This window comes from Chlorocebus sabaeus, chromosome 13 (genome assembly GCF_047675955.1).
Source record: "Chlorocebus sabaeus isolate Y175 chromosome 13, mChlSab1.0.hap1, whole genome shotgun sequence".
NCBI lineage: Eukaryota > Metazoa > Chordata > Mammalia > Primates > Cercopithecidae > Chlorocebus > Chlorocebus sabaeus.
Window position 1 is genome coordinate 58,279,546 of NC_132916.1, and position 11,444 is coordinate 58,290,989.

General features: G+C 36.0%; 1 long non-coding RNA gene across 1 annotated transcript in view; it reads left to right on the top strand.

Annotated features, from left to right (window-relative positions):
* Positions 1-10,690, top strand: part of LOC119625189 (uncharacterized) — a 32,817-nt gene extending 22,127 nt beyond the window's left edge. The window contains exons 3-4 of the long non-coding RNA XR_005241279.1: positions 7,882-10,608; positions 10,641-10,690. This is a non-coding gene — a long non-coding RNA (uncharacterized lncRNA). The remainder of the gene's footprint in view (positions 1-7,881; positions 10,609-10,640) is intronic.
* The last annotated feature ends 754 nt before the right edge of the window (positions 10,691-11,444 follow it).

Below are 11,444 nucleotides of genomic sequence, written 5' to 3' on the forward strand. Positions count from 1 at the left end.
AAAAACCAGCTTTCCCCAAATCACTCAGTAATTTAATGATAGAATTTCCAAAATATTAAGAAATCTAGGACTATTACCCTGTAATAATAAAGCCCTCAAAATCTAAAGAAAAAAATAGACCAAAATACATTTATTATTGAGATGTAAGGACAAAGTATTGGAGGCTATAAGTTGTTAATAGTCTGAATAATGAATCTAGAGAAAATAGGAGGAAAACTGTGGGGGTCACTGCAACCAATTCTGAAAATTCTAGAATGCGTATGTGACCGAAAAGAGAAAAAATAAGTACACTTCATCTATATTTATATATTTAGATAATATATTAATATACATTAAATAGATTTAGATAATATATTAATATTAAATATATTTATGTTTATTAAATTTATTAAATATATATTAGTATTAATATATACTAAAGTATATATTAATAATATAAGTAAAATGCAAAGTATATTGAACTCTCTACTAAATCTCTCAATTAAAACCTAACTGTTTTATTACTTTAGGATTCAACAGTGGTACAAATTTAAGTTCACATTTTCCTGGAGGACTTAACTAGTGAAATAAATGACTAGAAGACTAATTCACAGTAGAGAAATAAGAACTTGGCATTTTCAAATGTGGAATCTTTGTTGAATCTCCCTCTATTTCTTGACCTTCTCTTGCAAAGTCTGACAATGTTACAAAAGTACATAGCCAAGAGTGAGTGAGGCACAGAGCAAATGTGAAAAATGCTCTTCTATTATACAGCAAGACAGTGAAATGTTTTTCTTAGAAAAAAATTCTCTCCCTATCAATCGTTCCAAATACTAATGCAGACTTTATTTCCAAATAAGTTTCTTATGTCAATCTGTTTTAAATACATTCTGATCACTTTAAAAGCAAAACTTGGGAGAAAATTACTTGTTAGTGGCTTTGATCTGTTCAATAGTCTCACAGTGTACTCTCAAACTTGGGTGAACCAGGGTTAAATTCCAGTAGTCTTACAGAAAAAAGACACACAAAAATCTACTAAAGATGCCATATCACTAGTCTTATACTCATGATGAGAAATTATTAGGCTCATCCAAAGATGATAGAAAATGCCATATTTTTAGTCACTTCATGTTTACAAGCCACAGATAAACTTCCCTGCAAGGCATCCTGTTCTCCATTCCTGAGATTAAATAAATCAATAATAAAAATCATCTTGCAATACAGATGCTTCCTTCCCCAACCGAAATATTCTTATAAAAATTTAACAAGAAAATTTTCAAACATCTCATAATGTTGTTTTTACAAAGCAACTGTTAGTTATAAACAAGTCTTTTAGTCTCAAGGAGATTTAAGATACTTCAAAGGCTTGGTCTAAACCCTCTAAATCCAGGTTGCTTTCATATAGTTTCTAAAACACAGTATGTTACATTTAATGTTTCAAAAAATGTTTTAAGTGTTTTTTTATGCCCTGGAAAAATTTAAACAGATCTTATTCTAAGAAATTAGCATTTTCTGGAACTTCCATTTTTACTAATTCCTTTATAAGAAATAAAGAAACAAGTACTTATGTTAACTGTTTTTCTGTAAATGTTTTCAAACTTATTAAAGAAATAACACATCTCATCTACCCAAGGCAGTGTACATTAACATATTTTTATGTACATTTAAAAAAGAAATTCCTCACAACCTAGTTGTTGCAGATGTTCCTCTTAGTGACTCTTCTTATCAGGAGAGAGACTGATCTGTCTTCTTTTACTATATCCTATAGGTCAGTGGCCAGAAAAAACAAATAAAGGCCATTTTAATAATTATTAGAAGTTTGTACAAATATTAATTACAAAAACCTGCTATTCTGAATTGTTCAGTTAATATTGAATGCTACATAATTTTTTAATTCTGACTTGATTAATTTATAAAAACATGCATAGTGGTATTTATTTTGAACTAAAAGTTATAGTATACGTCTTTTTTCCTGTCAGCTTTAAGTGATGGTGTAGATTGGGCTTACCCTGACAGGTTTGGGTTATCTGAAATAAAAGAAGTCACGGTTTCTTAGGGTGGTATTTTTTATTTCATAAGAGTGATTCAATTGGACTGAATAAATAATTTCTCAGTTTTCCACTGTTCTTTCCTGGGAAAAAAAGAGTTGTATACAACAATAATTTATTATTTCTTGTTTTAGTACATATTTTGAAAGTTTTACAACCAAAAGGAACACAGATAATTCTTCAAAGGTCCATTTCCTCTGAAATAAAACAATGTGTAGCTCTTACCACCGGCTGGACATATTTCCCTTAATTTCAAAATAAAAGAAGCAAATGTTGGTCTATTTGTTATACTTGTTATTATTTCTGTTTATCCATGCAAAATGACAGAAGCCTTAAGAGACATTCATTTACACCAATTTTGCACAATGAGATCCTGTAATCTTTTGTTGCATGTGTAATATATAGAAGGTGTTAATTACTTAGCACATTGAATAGGCAACCATTAAAAAAAGAAAGATAGTCGTATTATGAGATTTAATCAGAATTGAGTCATGGTTATAATTATCTGTTACTTTATGCTTCCTGAATTTTCAGATTGTTCCAAAATAGATTAAATATGCATATTTTTAAAAGAAGGAAATTAGGATAATAGTTTTTAATGTTCCAAGGACTTGTCTATTGATCTCCTAACCCATCTTTTAAATACACACAGATATTAAAAACACAGGAGTAATAGAAACCAAAGAGTTCTTTCCTTGAAGGAAAAATTATGTAATTGATTTTCAGTTGTATTTTGTAAGGATTGCTGCTAAAAAAAATACTGTACTATAGTGAAAACTGAGTTTATTCTGTCTCCTATTACAAAATTTAAAATTTAATAATTTTCTCTGTTTATTCTTCTAACAATCCTAAATATGAAATTTTATTTTGAGCACTATGTACCTAATTTTGTTAGTTACTACAGAGTGGCAAGTTCAAGGTCTTTTAAATCTCCTTTTTTCACACACATGTGCACACACACAAAAGCACAGAGTTGTATATCTGAACACATAGTAATTATTCAAGCAATCATTGGACATTTACTGGGCACTCATGGTGTTAGACAATAATAGAGCTCGGGTTCCTAAAGTGGGAACATCAGTGTTTACCACAGTTGCTTTGTCCTCTGTATTTTCATCAAGATCCAGCCCCCACCCGTTAACACAGAATCTACAAAAGAATTAAACTAAAACATTTTAAATTCCCAATGAGATACACGCTTATCTTCCAAATATTCATTCCCTCTTCCCTAGAATATAAGCCTTGAAAGCCTGTGTAGTAAAATAGCCCAAACTGTTTAACTGTCCAGGTAGTAATAATAGTAACTTGTATTCTTATAGTGCAAGGAGACAAGATAAAATGCAAATTTCCGAATTAGATTCAAAAGTCCATGATAAATTTGTTCTTCCCTCCTACAAAGGAAACAGATACCTGGATTTTATAGTATATTTATTCCATCATTCATTCTCTTATTTATTCATTTATCTTTGTGTCTTTTAAGTTTAACTGGACACCATCAGACAGTCTATATAATGATTTTAGAAAGTGATTTGCATGCTACTAATGTCAAAATATCTATAGTTTAAAAAGACATATGCACATGTATGTTCATCACAACATTATTCATAATAGCAAAGACATGGAATCAATCTAGATGTCCATCAATGGTGGACTAGCTAAAGAAAAGGTGGCACATATACACCATAGAATACTGTGCAGCCATAACAAGGAATGAAATGACCTTTGCAGCAACACGGACACAGCGGGAGGCCATTATCCTAAGTGAATTAATGCAGGAACAAATAACCAAATACCACATGTTCTCACTTATAAATAGGGGGTAAACATTGAGAGCAAAGAGGGAAACAATAAACACTGGGGCCTACTTGAAGGTGGAGTTGGGGAGGAGGGAGAAGTTCAAAAAACTACCTTCTGGGTACTGTGCTCACTATCTGGGTGACAAAATCATTTATGCAACAAATCCCAGCGACGTGAAATTTGCCCATGTAATAAATCTGCGCATGTGGCCGGGCGCGGTGGCTCAAGCCTGTAATCCCAGCACTTTTGGAGGCCGAGACGGGCGGATCACGAGGTCAGGAGATCGAGACCATCCTGGCTAACACAGTGAAACCCCGTCTCTACTAAAAACACACACACAAAAAAACTAGCCGGGCGAGGTGGCGGGCGCCTGTAGTCCCAGCTACTCGGGAGGCTGAGGCAGGAGAATGGCGTAAACCCGGGAGGCGGAGCTTGCAGTGAGCTGAGATCCAGCCACTGCACTCCAGCCCGGGCGACAGAGCAAGACTCCGTCTCAAAAAAAAAAAAAAAAAAAAAAAAAAAAAAAAAAAAAAAAAAAAATCTGCGCATGTATCCCCTGAACCTAAAATAAAAGTTGAAAGAAAAAAAAAAAGAAAACATAACCCAATTAATTTGGCTTAAAAGAGTTACAATATCAAATTAACTTTGACCTTCCTAGAAAATTCAGATGGAATAGTTTCTATCATATTAAATATCCACCAACTAATTTGTAGTATTTGTAAGATGCTATGCCTTTATAAAAATCACAGAAACCTCATTTGAACACTGATGGTTCATTTATAACTTTTCACCATTTTTTTCAAAAGTCATTATTAAAGAAGTGTTTGTTAGGCCGGGCACGGTGGCTCACGCCTGTAATCCCAGCACTTTGGGAGGCCGAGGCGGGCGGATCACAAGGTCAGGAGATTGAGACCATCCCGGCTAACACAGTGGAACCCCCATCTCTACTGAAAATATAAAAAATTAGCCAGGCATGGTGGCAGGCACCTGTAGTCCCAGCTACTCGAGAGGCTGAGGCAGGAAGATGGGGTGCACCTGGGAGGCGGAGCTTGCAGTGATTGGGCCACTGCACTCCAGCCTGGACAACAGAGCGAGACTCCGTCTCAAAAAAAAAAAAAGTGTGTGTTTTCACACACACACACACACAAACATTAATTACTGTATTCTATTCTGAGGACAGTTTGTCAACATGCTACTTGTCTTGTGATATGTAAATAACATATTTATGTTACAAATTTCTGTGTCATTAAGAAGATAAATATACACAGCTATAAGAAATATTGTTTATTTATATCAATTAAAGGAAGTCAGGTCTCTTTTCTTGCAAAGAAAATTACTAGAGAATAATTGTGCAATGAAGACGCTTACGTCTGGTGTGCCCAAGTACCTTGTCAAACAGTTCCAACATTCTTCATTGCACCAAAGCACCTTCCTACAGTATTCAACACCCAAATATCCTTGGTTCCATGTAGAAGCACACTTGGAACCAAGCTTTCCAACACTCAAGGGAATGTTTGCTGTGTAGAGTATCTTTTGAAGTGCTCGTCAGGACAAAACAGTAAAAAGTTTTAGCCAATAAGATGTCAACTGAGTGAAGTATGCTCATCTGAACTCCATACCACGAGAATCATGCTACTATATTTAAAATTCTGTTCTCAGACAACTAGCTGTACCCAATTCCAAAACACGCTTCTTGCCTGTACAGGTTTTTAAAAAGGGACTTCAAGGTAAGGGATTAGCTTGCATCAAGGTTTAGAATATAGATGCATTTAATCAAGATCACACATGAGAGAAAGGGAATTGGAAAGCTCTAAAATCCTGTTGAATCTCATTGCATTAACTGTACAGCTTACACAGTCCAGGAAAGCCCATATTCTCTTTCAAACAAGATATAATACTGGATGTGGACTGCTGAGATTATAAAAGAGTCAATGACATCTTTTTCAGGAGTTATTATTTTAACCCTGATGCCATAGTTGCCTGAATAACTAGAATCTAAGATTCTTTCTTGCTAATTGAAAGACATCTACTTTATTTAGTTTGAAATATTATATATGTTGAGATTTTTGGCCAAGCACAGTGGCTTCTGCCTGTAATCCCAGCACTTTGGGAGGTCGAGGCAGGCGGATCACCTGAGGTCAGGGGTTCAAGACCAGCCTGGCCAACATGGCAAAACCCCATCTCTACTAAAAATACAAAAATTAGTTGGGTGTGGTGGCACACGCCTGTAGTCCCAGCTCTCTGGAGGCTGAAGCAGGAGAATCACTTGAACCAAAGAGGCAGAAGTTGCAGTGAGCTGAGATCACGTCACTGCACTCCAGACTAGGTGACAGAGTGAGACTCGTCTCAAAAAAAATCAAAAAACAAAACTAAACAAACAAAAAAAATCATATACATTGAGACTTTTGCAAAAGCATTGCTGATACTACCAAAGTAAGTTTTCTGAATTATCTGCAATTATTAATGTGTATTAACTATATAGTAATAATCACTAGCTCTATAATTCACTCTGTGCAATGTAAACCTTAATTCAGTTGGAGTTACATTCGTTATTTCAAAGACAGTAAACTGCTGTGTGCTACAGATCATGTTCCATGTAACTTTTGAGTTCCAAAAAGGTCTCAGATAGTCTAAGAGGTGCTAGGTGAATCTGAATAATAAATAACACTTTTATAATATCCTAAAGCAGAGAGATTTTAATAGCTATAGTTGGAAATCAATAAATATCTGTTGAATGAATGTATAACCCCTTTATACATAGAACATGTATGAGTGCTAACAGCCATTCATACAATCCAATATCATACCATGTATGACCCTGGAGTTCTACTTTGGAAACATTGTTTTAAAATACGTGGTGGAGCCAGATTCATCACCATTGCAAGACAGAATACCAGAAGTATTCTGTTAAACCTCCTAAACACACACACACACACACACACACACACACACACACACATAAATAAGCCTGCTGCCATAGAAATAAAATATTCCTAGATAGGATCAAACCAAAAAAAGGTTAAAGAAGCTATGCTTACCAAATGGAATAGAATATTACATAAAGTGTAAGATGCATATTCTATGGGAATATAGATACTCCTTGACTTACGATGGGAGTTACCTCCTGATGAACCCATTGTAAGCTGAAACTATCATAAGTTGAAAATGCACTTAATACACCTAATATACCAAACAGTATAGTTTAGCCTAGTCTACCTTAAGTGTGCTCAGAACACTGACATTAGCCTACAGTTGGGCAAAATTATCTAATGCAAAGCCTATTTTATAATACAGTGTTGAATATCTCATGTAATTTATTGACTACAGTGCACTGTGTAGTATCTATTGTTTACTGTTGGGATGGTGTGGCTACCTGGGAGCTGCACTGCCCAGCATCAGAAGAGGGTATCGTACATATCCCTAGGCCAGGAAAAGATCAAAATTCGAAATTCAAAGTGTGGTTTCTACCGAATGTATATTGCTTTCACACCATTGTAAAATTGAAAAATTGTTAAGTTAAACCATTGTAAATCGGGGGCCTTCTGCATAGGAAGTACAATAGCAAGCATTCAAGAAATGGGTATTAGTAGGCCGAGCACAGTCTATCACGCCTGTAATACCAGCACTTTGGGAGGCCGAGTCGGGCGGATCACGAGGTCAGGAAATCGAGACCATCCTGGCTAACACGGTGAAACCCCGTCTCTACTAAAAATACAAAAAATTTGCCGGGCTTGGTGGCGGGCGCCTGTAGTCCCAGCTACTCAGGAGGCTGAGGCAGGAGATGAACCCGGGAGGCGGAGCTTGCAGTGAGCCAAGATCACGCCACTGCACTCCAGTCTGGGCGCAACTGAGCGAGACTCCGTCTCAAAAAAAAAAAAAAAAAAAAAGAGAAAAGAATTGGGTATTAGCAGAATAAAAAAATAATCATCCAAATTGTACCAGATGGAAAGTCCATAAGCAAATATAGTTAGTTCCTAACACTTGAAAGTAACTTAATTTGGTTAATTATATTAATTTGCCTAGATGCAAACAAAACAAATATTTTTCTATTTTCTAGATCCCTTGTTTCCAACTGGTTCAAATAAATAGACAACTCTTCATTCCTATGGTACTTCTTAGAGATAAACCACATGCATGTATCAGAGAAAACAACTCTCAACCTGGTAAATGAACAGGAAAAACTTGGGTTAGAATTCTACTTCTTCAAGGTGGGGAGCAAATTTCCATAATATCACATGGACATACAGACCAAGTCATGCTTGGCGCTATCTACACAATCAAGGCAGAGAACACAAAAACTTGGACATGAATGTTCACAGCACCATTATTGATAATAGTCAAAAAATAGAAACAACCGAAATGCCCACCAGCTGAGGCATGAATAAACAAAATGTGGTGCATCCATTCAATGGAATATTATTCAGCCATTAAAAAGGATAAATTACTGATACATGCTACAACATGGATAAACTTCAAAAACATATGCTAAGTGAAAGAAGCCAGCCATCAAGGACCACAACTTGTATTATTCAATTTATATGAAATTCTAAAGTAGGCAAATCTATAAAGACAAAATAGATTAGTCGTAGCATAGGGCTGGGGTTGGGAGAGGAGAATAGGAGTGACTGCCAATGAGCAAGAGGTTTCTGGTGAAAATGTGGAGAAGAAGTTTGAATAATTATCTGAGATTAGATTTGTTATTTGGAGGCACCATTACCTACTTAATTTCCTTCACAATTCAAATTCACTAGAAAACTACTGTTGGCTGTACTTTTTTGATAATGTAATTCCTGTATTTCTAAACTGTTTTTAAGGCTTTTCTTAATCTCTCCCTTTAAAAAAAAAAATACTGAGACAGTTAAAAGTACAATAGACTTTTGTAAATTTTGCTTTCAAAAGAAGATAATCAAAAGTGATACAATTATCACAATTGGCATTAAATTATTGTTTTGATCTTAATATTTTATTCCCCATTCATTTGTTGTTGTTTTTTGTCTGTTCTAATGCTATAATAACTTACCTCAACTTTAACAAAATGAAACTTTGTTTTTATGCTTTATTAACCTGAAGCTAATAATTTTACCTTAGGTGTTATCAAAAATGACTTATTTTTAGGATAAGTTAATATTTCAAGCAACGGTGTTATGCTCTGCCACCTACCAAACTCTGGAGTGAGAAAATCCAATCAGTTTAACTGACCTTGCACAATTTAACCATCAAATAAATTCCATATGCGGGCTTGGTGGCTCATGCCTGTAATCCCAGCACTTTGGGAGGTCCAGGTAGGTGGATTGCTTGAGCCTAGGACTTCAAGACCAGCCTAGGCAACATGGTGAAACCCTATCTTTTCTAAAAATACAAAAATTAGCCAAGCATGGTAGCGTGCACCTGGGAAGGCTAAGGTGGGAGAATCCTTGAGGCCAGGAGGTTGAGGCTGCAGTGAGCTGTGATTGCACCACTGCACTTTAGTCTGGGTGACAGAGTGAGACCCCGTCTCAAACAAACAAACAAACAAAAAATCCATGACGGATAACTTAGAAATCTAATTTGATAATCCTAATGCCTCATGTTCTCTAAAAGGTTCAAGAAACAACAATTGTAACACTGACATCTAAATGTAATTTGTAAAATATTTCTTATGCTTTCCCTGGTATTCTCCTTAAAATCATTCTAGCTTTCCCAAAACCTAGACGATATTGTCTTCTAGTTAATATTTTCATATGCTGATGTTTTCTGCCATTTTTGTTTGGCAGAAAAGCAAACTGGAAAACTGGATAAACGAGAAAGACCTCAAGTAACAAAAATTATATGTCATTCTTGGCTCCACTAACAGTTCCAAACCTCTGAAATGTGGTAGATCTTTTTCCAAAGGAAAATATTACTAATTCTCAGTGTAGATCTGTACCTTATCTTTATCACTGTTTAAAATCCATCTCTAAATAACAAATAGGCCAAGATCTCCAAAATCGATAATGAGGCAACTCCTCAATAGTGTTCCATAAGTTCTTAACCGTAAGAGTGATGCTACAGTAGAAAGTAAACCATGAGGCATTATGCATCTTGACTGAAAATTCCACCCCACACTCACTGAGCTAATCTGAAGCTGCCATAGCAGACAGGGAAGTTGGAAGTAGAGACCTTTGCATAGGCCATCACCCCTCGCCATCAATCAAAAGGAATTCTGTGAGCTTCTACTGAGAGCCTAGAACTCTGCTCAGCAGCATAAAGACAGAGCCAGGCAGAAACAACTCCAGAGCCACACCTCCTCTGAAAGACAATTGTCAGGTGAGATGTTCAAATAAAATCACTGGGGATTATCCACTATCTCCCCAAGAAATTCAAATGTTAGGAATATAAACACAACACATACTTTTTTTCAGTATTTTATAAAGTTCAACAGTTTTGATGATAATCACATGTATGCCAAATGATTTGTAAAGTGTAAAATTTGAAAAAGATCAGATATTAAATAATAAATTGAATGAGAAAAATACAACAATAAAAAAATGTTATTAATGGACCACCAGTTTTTGCTTTTTTGAAAAAAAATATTATAATAAGGTTATTGGTTCAAATAAAACCTACTTGGCACTCTTGAAAATGTTTAGGGAGGGAAAGTGTGTCTCCCTTTTATTTACTGTTTCTCTCTGAAGCCAATTTCATTTGTTTCAACATCCTGGCCATCTGCATTCATACAATGTGGTTATTTTCGTGGATAATTCACTTTATATATGAAATGTAAAAGACATCTGGAATAAATTCATTGTAAAATTGATGTTACCTAGTAACATCTAGTAGTAGCTCATCTACTAGAAGTAACGTCTTCCTAGTAGTTTATTTTCACCAAAATAAAATGAGTGAGATTTGCTGCTTTCTTCTGATTTTTTTTCTACTTCGGTAATAGTTTTAGAAGCAAAACTGCTTCTAATTAAAAGATAATTATCTTTTACTTTAGATATCTTGAAGTTTGCTTTAAGTCATTCTGGACCCCTTTACAAAAGCTACCTGCGGACCAATCCTGGGGCTCGTATTAATTTTACAGACGTCGGGCACCCAGGGTTGCCCTGAGTAGGGGAGGGAGGAGTGCTCGATGCCACGTGTAAGTTAGCAATCATCGGCTCTATTAAAGCGGTTCCATATCTTCCAGCCCCGCACTCATGATTCACAATAATGCCTAGTGTTAGCACTCACTAATCGACAATTTGATGGGGAAGGTGAGGAGGAAAACGACCCTGGAAGCAGAGTGCTGGTTTCACACCCGCTGGGTATCTGTTACATGTGAATTTCCTCTGGCGCCAGCAGGTATTTTGAGCAGGCAGCTAGAGGGATCCCAGAGGGGAAAGATGGGAGTGCGTAAGATGGAGCTGTAAACCTGCGGATCAAAGCTTTAAAGATCCCAGAGGAAATCGGTAACATCCGGATTGATTGGCCGAAGGGGTTTAAGTGGAATGTGAAAGATAATTCGAATTTCGGAGGTTTAGAGGAGCAGGGGGAAGAGGGTGGAAAGGTAGGGAGTAAACAAGATCTCAGAGGAGAGCCCATATGAGACAGGCGCACATGGAAGGTGGGAGGCTTTACCCTCGCTTTTAACCTTGGGGACCCCAGAGGGCAACTCCAGTC